Source organism: Psammomys obesus, unplaced genomic scaffold (assembly GCF_907164565.1).
Source record: "Psammomys obesus unplaced genomic scaffold, mPsaObe1.curated_primary_1811, whole genome shotgun sequence".
NCBI classification, from domain to species: Eukaryota; Metazoa; Chordata; class Mammalia; order Rodentia; family Muridae; genus Psammomys; species Psammomys obesus.
In genome coordinates this window covers 3,128,881-3,146,694 of record NW_026585685.1, presented here as the reverse complement: position 1 = coordinate 3,146,694, position 17,814 = coordinate 3,128,881, and the positions used below count along the sequence as shown (strand labels likewise).

The window sequence follows — 17,814 nt, the reverse complement described above, 5'->3', positions numbered from 1 at the left end:
TCTGGACAAACAGAACCAATGGGATATACATAGCTGGACATGGGGAGCTGTCTTGTGTCCTGAACTAGATCCTGGAACTCTGAAGGCAGCAAAGCCCCAGAATGTGTCGTCTGCAAGCTAGGGAAGCAGGAAAGCTGGTGTGGTTCTGCATGTAAACGTCTGGGAACTGGAACAAAAGGCTGGGGTGTGGGGAAGAGCAGGAGCGGGAAAGGATTTGGGGGTATGTCTTAAGAGTCCAAAGCCCCAAGAATCAAGAAATCTGATATCCAAGAAAGGAGATGAATGTCCTGAAGAAGAGCATCGTGCCATTCAACTTTCTTTTATTTGACTGGATCTCTCAGTTAGTGGAACCCGTGTTGGTGACAGTGGTCTTTGCTCAGTCTGTTGATACAGTCTGCTGTCCTCTCCTTGAAATACCCCAAAGACACAACCAGTAACAATGTCCTACCAATCATCTGGGCATTCCATGGCCCTGTCAAGTTGACACATAAAAGTAATCATCATGGACCCTCCCTTATGGACTGATAGAGTTTCTGACCCAAGAAAGGCTTCCTTCAGGGAGCCATAAACCTGTACTGAATAATGGAGCTGGTGTAGGAATACAGTTGCCTTAAAAAAACAAAAACAAAAACAAAAAACCCTCCAAGTTGGAGTTTTAGGATTTGAGCTGAAAATCAAATAGTCTCCACAGTTACTGGCCAATCCCCTGCGGAAACATTCAGGGAAGTGGGCCCTCCGAACAGTCCGGGAAGCACTGGGAGGCCCACCCGCTGTCCCCTCCACCCTGAGGACTATGCCCACCCACTTCTACCTGCACCCCCACCGACCACTCTGTAGCCCTGATGTTATGAGTTTGACTCTCACTATCTTCCTTCTGCTTCCCCCATCCCCTGGGGTGGGGGAAGGGACAGACAGACAGCTGGTTGTTATTAGTTGTCTGCGCTACCTCTTCTCTGAAGTGCCTTAATCTTCAGGAGCCCTTATTTACTCAGCCAACTGGAGCGTGGCAGGCCGCAGATTGTCTTACGTAAGTAACTCTCTGTGGACCATTAAGCACAAAGCATGGGCATCACCAGAAAGAGGTAAATCCTATTCACGGCCCCACCTCTGTTTTTTGTTTTGTTTTGTTTTGTTTATTTATTGTGACAGGGTTTCTCTGTGTAGCCTTGGCTGTCCTGGACTCACCTTTTAGAACAGGCTGCTCTCGACCTCCCAGAGATCAGCCTGCCCCTGCCTCCCAGAGGGCTGGGATTACAGGCGTGCGCCGCCACACACAGCTTTCACCTGTCTGTTTTTATTTCTGGCTCCAATCTCTGCCTGCCTGCCAGATCCCCATATTTATCTATATGTTTCTCCTTTCTCTTGGGCATCAAGCATAACACCCCAAACTGATAAAGCTCATTCTTCTCCAAACTTGCTTTTCTCAGTCTTTCTGGTAAACACTGAGTCTGCCTCCTTGCTCATCCCCTTGTATGCCACGTTCCATCCATCAAGCATTGGTCAGGCCCATTCCACGCTGGATCTGGTCTCTTCTCGCCTCATATCCATCATTTCCTTACATTACAAATACATCCTGATAACTTCCCTAGATTACTATACCCGTCCCTCTCTGCAGTTTATACCCAACGTGGCAGCCAGGACAAAAGTAGTATCGGGCCTGCTCCACCTACCTACACATGTCATGGCTCCCATCTCAGGGCCTCAGCCTGCCTCAAAGCCATACTGTCTGCCGAGAGCCTCTCCCGACCGCCAGCCCAACCTCTTCATCTTTTTCCACTCTTCATAGCCCGCTCGCACCCCTGGTTCCTGCTCTCCAGCTTTCCCAGCATGCTACAGACTCAAGAACTCCCTTCTTCACTCCTCTGTCTTCTTCCAGATCCACCCTCCCCCCACCACCAAGAGACCTCTGTTGCTTGCTTCAGACCCCAACTCAAACATCGCCTCATAAGAGAGGCCTTCTCAGGCCCCGATGAAAAATTTGGGCTCTTCCCTTATACTCCCTCCTCACCCTTTGTATCAGGATTCTGCAAAGCACGGCTCTTCTGCTCTTCATTTCCTGCTCTGGCACATGAAGTCTGTAATAGTGAAATCTTTGTTTTTGTGTTTGTTTTTTTTTATGAACCCCTGGCAAAGTAACACTTCCTAGTTTCTCAGTCAGTATTTGGTGACTATAGAGACAAATTGGTGATTCTTGGAGTAGACATTGTGGGAGGTACTCTGTCTTCCTTACTTCACGTCATCCTCTCAGCAGACCTTGTGGCTAAGTACCATGTTTTCATTTTTTTCCCAACAGAGAAAACAACGTCCAGAAAAGCTAAAAACTAAAACCAAAAGTTCCATAGTGCTCTTTGCTGATAATTGATGGAGTCAGAATTTTAACCCAGTCCTTAACATATTTAAATCCCATGCTGCTAACATGAAAGAAATCCAATATTTCCTTTTTTTTTTTTTTTTGCGGGGGGGGGACTGGGAATTTACTAAGCTGATAGCATGCTTACTTAGCATGCATGAAGCTCTACCCCACCACAGTGCATAAATCAAGCATAGTAGCACATGCTTTTAATCATAAATTAAGGTTATCCTCAGCTTTATAGGGGATTTCAGGGCCAGCCTGAGCTACATGAGACTCTGTTTTAAAAAAAAAGCATTTTGGGGGCTGGAGAGATAGCTCAGTGGTTAAAGTCACATACTGTTGATGCAGAAGACTGGAGTTCAATTCCCAGCACCCACGTCAGGCAGCCCACAGCTGCCTGTAACTCCAGCTCCAGGTGATCGGGTACCCCTCTGGCCCCCTCCCCGTAAGTAATAACCAAAAACTTAAAAATCGAATTTTAAAATGACATTGGGCACAAAATACAGCAATACTGAATTCTTAACATTAGAAATTTCATTCACTCTAGCATAAGACCTTCCCCAAACCAAACCCTCGAGGCATACCACACAGCTGCCCTTACTTTCCTTTGACTCAGTCTTCAGCATGGGACCCTACCACCACGTGCCCCCCCCCATATAGTTAGCCTGGAAAAGCATTCCTCTCCAGTGCTATATAACGCAATATGAAAAGGATGGAATGTGGCCTTGGAGCAGCCAGGATAGGTTCAAATTCTTCTCTGCGGTATACTTACTGGGTGGCTAGACAAGACGCGATACTGCTCGGTGCCTGGTCTTATGTGGCCTGGGTCATAGGGCAGCTGTGCTGGTCAAGCAAGGATGCCTGGGCATCAGCTGTGCAATACGATGTCTCAGTGTGTGCTGGCATTATTACCCTACTGGCTAATTCCTCTCCCTGGTAGATACTTGGGCCTTGCCTGAGCATTAATACTGCACATGGGTTTGATCTAACACCTTCAAAAGGTCTCAGTCCCGCTGTGTCTGCCTAGCTTCCTTTGTGAGTACCTTCTAAGTTACCTCCTACCTTTGCTGGGTACTTAATCCACGCCCCAACTCATCCTTCATTCCACAACCATGATGCACACAGCTGCTAGTCTTTGGATGGACACATGCATACACTTTTTCTCCGGCCTCAGCTTCAGCAGGCAAAGCTATGTGAGAGGGTGGTCATGTGGAGAGCAACTGTTTGGAAGAAAGAGCTCAAACACTGTCGCAGAAGGGAGTTACGTGTTGGAGAAATCCCTGGTAGATCAGGCTTGTGCACTGTCAGTGATGTGTGTGGAGGGAGTCTGGGAGTGCCGGCCCCACTTAGAGCACAGACAGTGGACAGCGAGCGCCTGAGAGTAACATGTTGGCCTCAGTTCTCACTCGGTGTGAAGCTGCAGCAGCTTTTCTCCCACAGTCCTCCTTCCTCGGCGTAGGGGTGAGTCCTGACCTGGGGTGTTCCAGAAAGTCACCCAGGCAGGCTTGTGGGTGGTGGGTGATGACAGCAGTGGTACTCTGAAAGCGGTAAGTCTTCGAGACTCACCCCCTACCCCTACGCAACTATTTCTGTCCTTTCCCTCTCCGTTGCAGTATTACCTGGCAGGGGTCCTGAGGCCTGGGAGTCCCAGAGTCCCGATTTTAATCACCCTCCTGAGGAGGAGCGTAACCCCTGAGAACCTAGTCCCCCACATGTATAATAGGATTCCTATCAAAAAGGAATCCAGCTGCCCAGAGGGGACGAAAGCTAAAAAGAATGTTGTTCCCATTCTAACAGGGAGCAAAAGCCAGATAAAATTTTATGGAGAGTCTGAGAAAACTGCAGCCCCAAAGCTTCCCAATAAACCGAATTCCGGAGAGGAACAAGGCCTCAGAAGCGGGGCAGGACACACTTGCAGCCTCTCTTCCCACAGGGCATGAGAGGAAGGCGAGGCCACCAACAAGCAAAGCAGGAGCATGCTAAAATGTCAACAACTCCTTAGAGGGTAAAGATGAGCCGGCATGTTAGCATGGAGTGGCTGGGGGCTCTAGACACCGGCAACGGCAAGCTCTTCTTCGTAAGCCTCAAAGATGGAGCTGGGGGCTTAGGAGAGCGCCTCACTATGTTTTCATGACAGAACGTCTGACAGAAACAACTTGAAGAATGGTTTATTTTGGATGCTGGTTTAAGGGTCAACAGTCCATTCTTGTTGGGAAGGAAGGGATAGTTGGACCCATCCCTGCCCGTGCCAACAGGGATTTGAGGCAGCAGTTACATCTTTGGCTCAGGCTAGATGTTTTGCTCACCTATCAAGCCCCTCCCATAGGTGTGGACCACATATTCAGACACATGAGTCTGTAGGGGACATTTCACAGTCAAATGGTAATACTGACACTGGAGGGGAGAAGGTGGTGGATGCTGGAGGTGATGGTCACAAAGCCGCTAAGGCCCTTGAGTCCCTTCCTGCCATGAAGCAAAGCCACTATGGGAGAAACAGTGAACCCAGGTCTGGGCTCCTTGCAGATGAGAAGGAAGAAAGAACCTTTTCTTTTTTGAGGATAGAAAGTCCTCTCTAGGGACCACTACCACAGGAAATAGAAAGGAAGCAAAACCTTCCTCCCTTTGGCTCTAAATTCTCACCCCAATACAGAGACGAGACTGCCTGGGAAGAGGCCAAGGGTTTGAGGGCAACGACGGGCAGAAAGCACAGTTTAGCTACCACTGTGAGAAAGGCGAGAACACTAATGAAGCTTCTTCCCACCCAAAGGCCTGACTACACACTTCCAGTAAGATGGAGGCCACTCCGGGACAATAGAGATCATGTGCTGCCTTGCCACAGCCCTAAGTGAGCAGTAATACTCTAAAGCTGAGGAGAAGGGCAGGGAGCAAACACTCCCCAACCCCATGATGTAAGGACTGAGGTTGAGTGGGGAGCAGACACCCCAAGAAAAATCAGTGGCATCCCACTGTTAGAATAGGAAGCCCAAACCAGATCAGGTCTTGACTAGAGGGCCGCAGTCCCCACCTCCTCATCACAGCTGCTGACCTGACAGGAAAACAAATGATTCTATTTTCAAGCACGCGTTTCCAGCCCCAGATGACTGGCTAACACAGTTATCCTGAGCAGGCCCCTTCAATTCTCAGGTTAAATGTGTCAAAAGTGAGACACTCTAAAGAAAAGCTGTCTGAAGGAAGCTGGGCTTTGTCCTCACCCTCCCAGAATAGAACGCTCCATAACATTGAAGCTCCAACCCACGTTCTGGGCTATAAAGCACAGTGGAGTGCTGAGGAGTGGCCAGAGTGGGGTCCTTCGGGCCTCCTCAGCTGTGATACAGAGAAAGGTGCAAGTAGCCGAGACTCCATCTGTCCCACAGGTTTTCTGAGCCTCAGAGGACTGGCTTGCCTTGGGTCTAAGGCTTCTATGGCTCTTGGTATTCATCTATGAGTACTATTGTGGGGGTGTTCTGCCTCGCCATCCTTAATACTCTCGAGTATAAGTGGAATGGTAATTGGGGGGTGGGAAAGGCCATATATCTAAATTTCTCTTCTCAGAAAAACATACATAAGTGAGTATGTGACAAGCTTCCACACAGACCTCCAAAGCTTTATGAAATATAAACACTGTTTATCCCAGTCTATGTTATTCTTCCATATGGTTATCGATTAAAAAAAAAATCATGAGCCAAAATAATTTTTTTTTTGCAAGAGGAAGCAACCTATTATAAATAGGTGATGCTCATGATCAACTATTGTTCAGACATTCGAACTCTCAGAGAGAACCTTTAGTGTAACTTGAGGGCCTGTGAAAGCCAGAAGATGAAGTAGGAGTGTATGAAGGACTGAGGGAGACAGAAAGGATGTAATTCTGCTAAACACTAAAACAATGATACCAGATACGAGCTTTTTCTCCAATGGGGCTCTCAGTGGAGAAAACATGGCTGAGAAAAAAATGTATCAGCCACGGTGAATAAGAGTCAACAGACAGGATCCAAACTAAAATACAAAGAGAAAAGTTCGTGTGAGATCAAAGGATTCAAAGCTACGGGACAATATCAAATGGTCTAAAGTACACGTGACTACAGGGACTAGCGAGAAAGGTCGAAATGAGTAAGTATTTGAGCACATCTTTGTGAAATAGTTTTTTAAATGATAAAAGACATGAAGCTATGGGCGTAAGAGTTAATGAGGACCCAAACAGTACAAATACTTTAAAAAACCCTAGATACATGACTGCCAAATTGCTAATACCAAAATAAAAGAGGGTGTCTTTGAAGCTAGACCAAAGACAGAAACATGTATAGACAAAGATCAGCAACACAATTTCCAGACAATACAAGCTGGAAAAAACGGAATGGTAGGGGTGGGAGAGATCATCTATCTAAATTTCTATACTCAGGAAAACATATTCTAAAATAAATGGAGGCAAAGTAATCAGATTTCAGACAAATAAAATCTGGGCAAGTTAACTTGGTGCAGATCTGATTTATAAGAAGTATTGAAATTTAAATTCTAATTCTTTGGGTAGAAAGATACCAAAGTGAATTTGAATGCAATCAAGGAAGAGCGTGCACACAATAGACACTGAGATAATACGAAATGAACCACTGTACTTATCCTGGATTGTACTGTGGGACAATTGACTAGCTGATGATACAGAATGTCAGTACATTTTATAATCTGCAAAAATAAAAATAAAATAAAATTAAGGTGTCGTGGTAAATTTAAAAGGTAATAGCCTAATAGATGTTTATTATTAGGCTATAATTATTACGGCAGGATTTTCTAACCGGCTATCAATCAAATAAAGACACAGATACCTGCTGTATTTTATGAAATAGCCTTTACCTGGGGCACTGTAGATAGTAACCCTCTGAACTAACTTTACCTCTCAGCCCCAATCTAGAGCTACCTCCCATCCATGGTCCCAAAATAATCTTTAATGTTCTCCATTTTCTCCATCCACACCGATCCAGCTGTATGCCCCTTTCCTGAACTAATTCATGGCCAGGTCCGTTTTCATCTCCTCCCATCCTGTCTCTTCCTCCTTCTCTCCTCGTGATCACTCGACCCCAGCCTGTGAATCCCAAACTCTACCTCCCTTTCTTCTGCCAAATCCCAAGCTTCAGCATTTTTTTATTAACCAATTAGCTTTAAAGTTAAGGACAGGTATATGTGAGAATGTGCTTGTCTGAGCAGGTACAAGATTTTGGGGGCCAGTAAGTAACATTAAAATACATAGCACCAGGCCAACTCCCAACATTAAGGTAAAATGTCAAAAAGAAGATAGCACATATATTATCATAAACTTTCATACCTTCTATCACTGCTGCAATACAGATAAAAGGTGGATATATGTATTGTCAACCTAGGAACAACCACTGAAGAAAATTAAGGTTGATAATTAAAAAACACTTACAAATAAAATTAATCACAAATAAATAACACAAATGGAGGCAGGAAAAAGAACAAAGCCAGCAGGAAAGAAAAAAAAAAAAGCAATGTGGAGGAAATAAAGCCAGTCACATGTTAAATTAAGTATAATTTATAATACAATAAATTAAAAATAATTAAATATTAATGGGCTAGGACCTCTGCTTTAACCAGGATGAGTTAGCAGTGAACAGATTTATCCTGCTCCCTGAGCCAACAAGTTGTACAAAACACACAAGTTGATGTTTTTCATGATATTGAATAGTAAGCAACTGAGGAACAGTGTTCCCTGAGAGACAGAAAGCCAATATGGTAAGATTTAGGCTTGTGAAGGCTCACTGCCTCTGAGAGCAGCTCAGTCTGCTGCAGAGATAGCACTGAGGACCAGGAGAAGGACAGAAAACCTCCAAAGCCACGCCTGAGTGGAAATGTTTTCATTCGTCGTAAGGCTTGACTCTGAAAAGCCGCAGAGGCTCCTGTTTTGAACACTTGGTCTCCAGCGAGCAGCACTATTTTTAGAAGTTGTGGAAATTTTAGGATGTAGGGTCTCTAGGAATGGGCAGCCGAAAGGCACAGCAGAGCCCTCCATCCTGTCATGCCCGCTGCTTCCTGACTGCCTCGCTGCCCACTGCCAGGGTGGAACGCTCAAGTGCAAAAACCAGAAGAGCATGAGCTGCAGCTTCTGCACCTGTGAACCAAAACAAATCCTTCCCCCTTAAGTTGCTTCTGTCTGATGTTGTGGTCGCCATAACACAGAAATGACTAATGCGCACACTTAAACACAAGTCCTAAGGGATCAAATTATTTCCAACTATCGTAGCGGTGTTGGAGACAATCGCTTAAACACCACACACACACACACACTCAAAAATTTTTGTAGCATTTTGAGCTGTTACATTTATTCATTCATTTGTTTGTTTGTTTAATGTGTATGGGTGTGCTGCCTACATCTACATATGAATGCCACGTGCACTCCTGATGCCCACGGAGGTCAGAAGGGCGTCTGGTCATCCGGAGCTGGAGTTGTGAGCCACCATGTGGGTGCTGGAAACTGAATCTGGTCATCTGGAAGGGCAACAGCTGCTTTTCACCACTGAGCCATCTTTCCAGCCCTGCTTCGCAATATTTATAGGAGTACAAAAACACAGCTAGCACACAAGATAAAATACTCAAAGTTCAACATTCAAAATTAATTAATTAATTAATTAAAATCACCAAGCAAGTCAAAAAGTGGGAAAAGAGAATCTAAGTGAAAAGAAGAGGTTAATCACTTGAAAATGAAAAAGAACTGTTAAGGATGCTAAGTCTAGCTGACAAGAACATTAACATCTGTATTTTAACAAAAATCAACATTTATAAAACTTTTAAGTAGAAATAAAATTCACAGACAAAAACCTTTAAAATGGGCAAGTGTACTCAACAGGATTGGGGACAGATTAGATGTGACATGAGAGAAGATTGATGAACTTAACTTCTCAGACTTTGTAATGAACTTTTGTCAAATGAATTCTTTCAGACTTCATAGTTCTGAAATTTTTGTTACACCTTGGTTTTTTTTGGTTTGTATGTTTATTTTCTGTTTGTTTTGAGACAGAGTCTCATGTGGCTCAAGTTGGCCTCAAACTCAAAATGGCTACATAGCCAAGGATGACCTTGACTTTTGATTGCCCCCCCCCCATCTTCTGGGTAATGAGAGTACAGACATGCACCACCATACCCAGCATGACTCAGTACCTGATGTTAAACCTAGGGCTTCCTGAATGCTAGGCAAGCATCTACCAACTGAGTCACATCCCCAACCTCTCACCCTAATGGTTTGTTTTGTTTTGTTTTGTTTTTGACAGGTTGGGTTATCTCACAGGACTCCCTCCATTGTCCATTTCCTGGGTTGGATGCTGTAAACTTGTACAGTGTTCCATATATATTCTGGAACTTTGTCTATTCATAGCTACTGACTTCCCTGTGTGAGTCCTAGGCATTGCTCCCTCTCAGCCGTTAGGAGGATATTTTCTCTTACACATGCACTGAATGTGTTGAGCGGGGTGGAACACCAGAGCGAGCTCTGGAGACCCCCAAACTCTCCTTCCCTGCAGCCCTCTCACTTGACATTCTACTCTGCAGATTCTGGTCTCCTTGTCCTCTCTTGAGTCCCATCCCTGTCTCAACATAGTGAGAGCACCAGACTTTTCTGTTTTCCCCCGTCCTGCATCAGCCTGAGCTCTAGACCATTGGTTCTCAACATGTAGGTCGTGACCCCTCTGAGGTCTGAATGACCCTTTTACAGGGGTCACCTAAGACCATCAAAAGCCACAGAATTTACATTATGATTTATGACAGTAGGAAAATTACAGTTATAAAGTAGCAAGGAAAAAAATTTATGGCTGGGGGTCACCACAACATGAGGAACTGTGTTAAACGGGTGCAGAATTAGGAAGGCTGAGGACCACTGCTCTAGGCAGGAAGCTGGAGAGATTGCCTGTTTGCTTCCTGGCTCTTGGAGATCACTATCTGCTGTTGTCTCACGCCTGATTTCTTGGTTCCTGTTGTTTAGTAATGTTTTGTCCTGGGAAATGTGGCTAAGAGGCTTTGTTGTGGTTCCTGTAGGAGGAAGATCAGGTGGGACAGGACAGGATCAGCTAGTTTGAATAATTTCAGCAGACTCCGGGATCAGGGCTATCTCTGCTTGTCTGGCACCAGGCCCTGGGGTGCTTAAGGTAGACCACAGAGGTTCCGAGTATATGGGCTCCACAGGGACCTGATGAAGGAGGCAGAGGGCCACAGATGTCAAGACATCAGAAGTGCAGAAATTACAGAGGCCTGATTAGGGGCTAGAGAGATGGCTCGACAGTTAAGAGCACTTGACGCTCGTGCAGATGACCTGAGTTTGGTTCCCAGCTCCCAGCTTGCAGTGCTCCATAACTCCGTAACTCCAGTTCCAGGGATTCTGAGACCCTGCTCCGGCAGTCGTGGTCAACAGGCATGCGTGCGGTGCACAAACGCACATGCAGGCAAAACAGCATGCACATAAAATAAAAATGAGAGAGAGAGGGAGGGAGGGAGGATTAATCCCACCCCTGTTTGCCCAGATAGCGTTGTCCTACCTTGTCCAGATTTGGCCTGCCTCACCTGCAGTTCTCCCACACACCATCTGTGACTCAGGCTCAGAGGAGATAATGGGTCTCATCTAGGGCAGGAAGTCAAGGCCTTTCTTCCAGGCCTGAATCTCCTACACAGCAGGAGTCTGCGCTGGCCTCACCCTTGGAAAATAAGGCCACCTGGTGTTAATCCAAATAATTAGTTTGTGGTGAGTTATTCGAGTTTTTATTTTTCTCATAGCTACTGGGCCACTGATGCTATCACAGTTTAAAAATCAGCATTAAAGAAGACAGTCCCATGCCCCAGAAAGTATCCTGAGCCTAGCTCAGCACTGCTTGTGATAGGCCTATGAGCAGAATCCAGTACTTCCCAGGCAATTGAATTCAGTTTGGAAAGACTTAGCATCCCCAAAGCGTGTGTACAGGTTGCTGTCTTTATTTGGCCCTCTGCCATGGGCTTGATTCATATTCTTTCGATGCTAACCAAGCTGGCCAAGCCCTGGATTTGCCTATGGTTCTGGAAGGATCCCTGCTTCTGAGATCACATGTCTACAAACCTGGCATCATGTTCTCTCCCTGGATCTGAGAGCCTATTGGACTGCCTGCCTGGACTTGCAGAGAATCACGGAGGCATCCAAAGGGCCGGCCTTTCTGGGGCGTTAGTATGTTTGGTCCCTAGACCATGGCTGTTTAGACATCCTTGGACACAGTGACCTCACACAAAGTATATGCTTGTCCACAGACTAGGCATTGTCAACTTGATGGGATTTAAAATCACCATGGAAACACACCTCTGGGTGTGTCTACGAGAGTGATTCCAGAAAGATTTGCCTGAAGAGGGAAGATCCACCACTAACGGGCACCATTGACGGGGTGGAGTGCTAGACTGACACAAAGGAGAAAGGACATGGGTGTTCCTCTCTCTCCGCTTCCTGGCTATGGCAGAAATGTGACCAGCTGCCTCAAACTCCTGCCGCCATGATGGACTGCGTTCTTGATCAACTCTTTTGTCCTTGAGCTGTTTTTTTTTTTTGTTTGTTTGTTTTAAATCACATATTTTGCCACAGCAATGAGAAAAGGACTAACACAGCAGGTAGGGAAGCGGCTCAGTGGTAGGGCATGTCCCTAGTTCAAGGCCCAGCATGGAAGAAAGAAATCCTTACAGAACTCCATGTTGGTTTGGCGGGGTAGTGGCTGGCTAAGGTGGGGGTGCGAGGGGGCATTTCTCTGTGATTTCCATCTCAATGACAATCAGATTCTCAAAGGGAAGCGGTTAGACACGCCTCCGCCTCCCCTCTAGGCTGACTCAAGTCGCTCAGCTGCCCTGGTTGTATCAGCACTTTCAGAGCCTCCTACTACACGTAGAACGCCGAGCCTCTCCCCGCCGTCACTGGCCGCTGGTCATCTTGCTCTTGTCTGTACCTATGCTCTGTCTCGCAAGACCACTCTGTCTTGTGGAATCAGCCCTTCTTTCCTAAACGAATTTACTTCTCCCTGGCCTGGAAAGGTTGCAGAGCCTCCCGTAAAGACAGCAATGACACCTGCCTCCCTTCTGCACACCGCCGTCTTATCTATTCCACACGGCTGGCACCTCTTCCCTTGCCTCTCCACTGCCTGGTGTTTCTTCACGCACATCTTTATTGCAAAACTGTATTTGTTATCACTAGATTATGCTTCTGAATTTTTTTATTTTATTAATTTTATGTGTATGGGTGTTTTGCCTGCACAGCTTGAGCATTCCTGGTGCCCTCGGACGTCATAAGAGGGTAAGAGACATAAGTGGTTGTGAACCTCTATGTGGGTGCTGGGAATTGACCTCTGGTCCTTTTCAAGAATATCAAGTACTCTTAATTGTTGAGCCATCCCTCTAACCCCCCTTCATGACTTTTAAATCCACTGTTATGTGGATTAAAAGTGAGGCGTCTGAGGGCTGGAGAGACGGCTCCAGAGATCCCGCTATTGCAGAAGAGCAGAGTTCACTAACCAGCACGCATGCTCGGCAGATCATGCGTGGATCTGATCGGACAGATCCCCTCTGTCCTCTAAAGGCACACATACTTACACACACACACACACACACACACACACACACACACACACACACAAACACACGCACCTACATTCTCTCCCCCTTCCCCCCTCACACCCACACAGAGGAAAGAGAGAGAGATTTGCAGTCAGGCAAGCCTGGCCCCAGCTGTTAGCAGCTGTCATCTTGGGCAAGTTATTTGGCCTTCCTGTATCTTTTCTCTGTAGAATGTGATCTTGGGGTGATAAGGACCTTAGCCACAAGCAACTGGATAGGAAAGGGTTTATTCTGATTACCCTCCCACATCACAGTCCACCGTCAGAGAAAGCCAGGGCAGGAACCTGTAGGAAGGAACTGAAGCAGAGGCCATGGAGGAACACTGTTTACTGGCCTGCTCCTCATGGCCTTCACAGACCACACTTTTATAGCACTCAGGACCACCAGCCCACGGCGGCGTTGCTCACAGTGTGACGGGTTCTCCCGCATCGATTATCAGTCAAGAAAATGCACCAGAGGCTTGTCCATAGGCTAATCTGGTGGGGCCATTTTCTCAACTCTTCTAAAATGACTCTAGCTATGTCACGTTGACATAACACTATTAACCCCGGAGCCTTTACAGTCCAGGCCTGTGGTTCAGCAACAGCCGCCTTAGTGAACTCCACTGCCCCTGCTGGCCAGCAGCTTGCACTGCACATGGCCATGAGAGGCATTTTCTCGGCCACGCTAGGCTAACCTTCTCTTCCTTGCCCAGGGCTTCCTTCCTTGTCCTTTATCACCCACTTACCCTTCCAGTCCTGAGTTCACAGCCAGGTGAAGCCATGCGGCCTCTGCCGGCTGATCTAGGCCCTCTAGCTCCGATTTTCCACGGCGTTCACATCCTGTCCCTGGCCCTAGTTACAGCACTCCATTGGGTTGGTTTACAGCAACGGTTCCCAACATGTGGGTCAAGACCCCTTGGAAAGTTGACCCTTTCATAGGGGTCACAGAAGACCACCCACCCACCCAAACAAACAAATAAATAAATAAGACGTTTACATGACAAGTTATAACAGTAGCAAAATTATAGTTGTGAAGTAGCAACGAAAATAATTTTATGGTTGGGAATCACAACAACATGTGGAACTGTATTAAAGGGTAGCAGCATTAGGGAGGCTGAGAATCATTGGTTTACAGGACGCTTTCCGGGCTGTGCCTGAGTTCTGGAGGTGGGGTAGGTGACTCTAAAAAAGTATTTCTTCAGCACATTCAACGTGTACCATCGTCTGCTAATGTTAACTAACTCCAGATGTGGATGTCATGACTCTGCTTTCTTTTTTTTTTTCTTTTCTTTCTCCTGTTTTTTTTTTTGTTGTTGTTGTTTTGTTTTGTTTTTGTTTTTGTTTTTGTTTTTATTTGAGACAGGGTTTCTCTGTGTAGCCCTGGCTGTCCAGGGCTCGCTTTGTAGACTGGGCTGGCCTCAAACTCACAATTATCTGCCTGCTTCTCCGAGTGCTGGGATTACAGGCGTGTGCCACCGCACCCGGCTGATGTCACGAATCTTCATCAATTGTTTCCTGCTCACCCTATTAACTTCTCAAGGGTAAGAAGTCATGATAGTCATACATTCCTTCACTAACCATAATAAAGGAAGGATTGGGGTTGGAGAGATGGCTCATTGGCTCAGAGCACATACATGTACTGCTCTTGCAGGGGACCAGAGTTAGTGTCCTAGCACCCAGGGCTGGGTGGCCCACCACCACCTGAAACTCTAGCTTCAAGGAATCTAACGCTCCCTTCTGGACTCCCCTGGCACCTGCATTCACAGGTACGCAACCCACCACATCCCCAGGCCACCCTTCTCCATGCCCATAATTTAAAACAAATTTCCAAAGTGATAATTTTTAAGCACACACCATGTGAGAGGATGTGGGAAGATCTGTGATGGGGGAGGGGGCGTGGTGTGGTGGCACACATGCCTGTAATCTCAGCACTCAGGAGGTGAAGAATGCAAGATCAGGAGTTCAAGGATAGTCTGGGCTACATGAGACCCTGTCTTCAAAAAACAAACAAACAAACAAGCAAACAAACAAAAAAGCCCGGAGTGCTTTGGAAGTGGTAATGGGAAAGAGACTGCATTCTGGTTTGGAGAACTAGAGACGGCTTTCTGTAGCCAGAAAGTGTTATGTAAGTTTCCTCTGGAATCAAACATTTCATCCTCCAGGAAAGTTACTTGAGCAGGAAGGTATATGATTCAAAGGTACAAAATAGCTTCAGGAAGTCCCTGAAACCAATCAGATTCACTAAGCTGCTCCCTGCCAGAGTAAGCAATAAAAGCTGAGCATCTTTCTCAGATCAAGAGAGCCAAGCTGCAAAGAAGATTTTGAGACCAGACTAGCAGTCTGGAGGCAGTGTAAATCAGCTGAGCTGCCTGGAAGAGGTCAAAACCAACTGAGGCACCTGGAAAGGACACTCTCCAATCCGTGGAGCTGTCTGCAGACTGTGCAGTGAGCTCCAGGTTCCCAGCTCTCTGAGCTGTCACCCATGCTCAGGTGGGCTTTGGGGATACAGCTGTCCCTGAGTCATTTCTGCTCCTGCAAGTCACCCTTCCCCCACACTCATCTGAGTAACTCCTATGAAACTCATTGGTTCACCAAGTTGGACTTTTGTGGTACCTGTACTTCGCTCTTCCGTGGGCTCCCTATCTGGGCTGAATACAGGCCTGTGTTGCGCCTCCCCAGAAAAGATTTTGTCACAGAGCAGTTGGGGTCTCGGGGGATGGGGTGAATCATTTCGAGTCTTGGGAAGGTGAATAATGGAAGACTGAAAGAAGGTGTTGTGCGTGTGGAAGGTAGTTAGACTGGAGTCGTGAGGAACAGTACACAGGGTCTCCCTTCCCCCAGCAGTTTGAAATAAACAGATTAGCAACACAAAAGAGCGGCAGGTGGTGCTCACCGTGTCCCCTTCATTATTGATAAAGGTGGAGGAGTCAACGTCAAAGGAAAGGCCAGGGGCTCTGAACAGCTCTGCCCCGGGTGGCTCGCTCCAGTGCAAGGCTCTGTTGTGTGGATTGTCACCCAGCCACAGAGTGTCTTCAACGGAACTTTTCAACCCACGTTTAGTGGGTAAATGGCGCTTCCAGCTGACTCCATTATTCACAATAGTTTATTTTGGACTATCCTCCCTCCTCTCCCCCTAAAGCATTGATTGTGTCATAAGGTCTTTCAACCTATTCACCTAAAGCAAGCTGGAGTTCCATCCCGTGAGAATTCACTGTGGGTCTTCTTATTACACAGGGCTCCTTGGGAAGCCCACGCTTGAGCTGGGAGGCCTTGGCCTGCTTTACGTTCGAAGGTTCTAAATGTTAGGGTGAACGAGACTCCATTTCTGAGATCTATACCAACCCGAGCAGCTTATCACGCTGGACAGACAGCCGGCTTTGCCTGAGGAATCAGGTTGCTAGAGTCCAGATCTTGCGCTCTGGAGTCATTCAGAGGCCGCGGTCAGGGGGCCGGTGGACTCTGGTTACTAGGAGCGGGGAAAATCCTTGAACATCTGGGCGTCCTCAGAAGGAAGTGGCGTAGGTGGTGGAGAAAGCGGACTAAAGAAGAGTAGGGAAAAGCAGACAGTGAAGAGTGAGGGCTTCTTGAGGCTACAGGTTCCTGAACGAGGCTACTTCAGAAAGAGCATGGGTTTCCCAAGCCAAGCCACTCCCAGCATGCCTGCAGACCAAATGCAAACTCAGCCCTTCTTGCGGTGCATGCCTTCGCGGGAGCATTTTATCATGGCAGCAGTAGATCTGTCATTCCGGGCACGGACTCTATGACAAAGAAAGGAGGGTGCGGACAGTCACACAACCGTTGCCCACTGCTCAGCACTTTCTGTAATTCTCACTACAGCTCTTCAAGGTCAACACTGGCGTCTTCAACAAGGTCCAGACAGGGAAACAGCTCAGCGAGGGAGGGAAGTGGTCTTAATGAGCCTGGAACTTCTGGCTCCCTGCCTTCAGAGATGCATTCTTCTGGCAGTTTCCAGTAGACCAGGGGCATGTCTGCTCCGGTAGGAGAGGAGCAGGGAGAAGCCGCTGTAAGGGTGTGGGCATTGGTGGTAATTGGTTGGGTCATCTCTTGGGCTACATTGAAGTTTAAGCGTGAGTGTTATGTGCGTTGAAATATGTATGACTTGGGGGGGGGGCTAGAATTTGGTTCTTGAGCCATGTGAATATGCGGGTTGAAGCTCTTATGATGGCAAAGGACGAGAGGGCTTGGATTTTATGCACGTTGTGTGTGTGTGTGTGTGTGTGTGTGTGTGTGTGTGTGTGTGTGTGAGCTTTGGGGTGTGTTGGGTGCTGGGTGGGGAGACGTCAACGCCTGGGTCATGTATTCAGGCTGCGGTTTGCTGGACCTTGTGTTCTCCTGTGCACATGGGAGGGGGTGTCAGGCCTGGGAGGCCCGCCCCGCCCTCCGCTGCAGGTGGGCCGGGTCGGCCGCGGGGCCCCGCAGCGCTCGCAGCTCTTGGCTGGCGGCCGCGCCGGGCTAGCAGGGCTGGGCTGGGGCTGCGGGGCGGCGCCGGGACAGGAAGCGGAAAGCAGCAGAGAGCGGCGGCCGCGGCGGGGCTGTGCCTCCACTGCAGCCCAGCGCAGGCCGCGGAGCCGGGGCGCTGCAGCCGAGAGCGCGGGCGTGGAGCGCGGCGGGCCGGCGCCGGGGTGAGTCCCGGGAGTGGCTGGAGCGGCGCGACGGCCGGGGACTGAGCTGGGCGGGAGGTCAGGCCCAACCGCGCGCGTCCCTGAGCCGCAGCACCCCGACTGGGGTCCGGGGCCTCGGGCCGGGAGCCCCCTCGGCCCCTCTGGGGTCTTGCTTCCCGGAACCCGGATCCTTCCATCCCTGCCCCGGGCTCTTCCGCCGCATCCCACTGCCCCGAGTCCTGGGGCT

The 17,814-nt window shown here is 47.8% G+C and overlaps 1 protein-coding gene across 1 annotated transcript in view; it reads left to right on the top strand.

The window, feature by feature from the left end:
• The first annotated feature begins 17,494 nt into the window (after positions 1-17,494).
• Positions 17,495-17,814, top strand: part of Vangl1 (VANGL planar cell polarity protein 1) — a 50,427-nt gene continuing 50,107 nt past the window's right edge. Inside the window, exon 1 of the mRNA XM_055628480.1 lies at positions 17,495-17,588. The gene's annotated coding sequence lies outside the window, so the exon portion shown is untranslated. The remainder of the gene's footprint in view (positions 17,589-17,814) is intronic.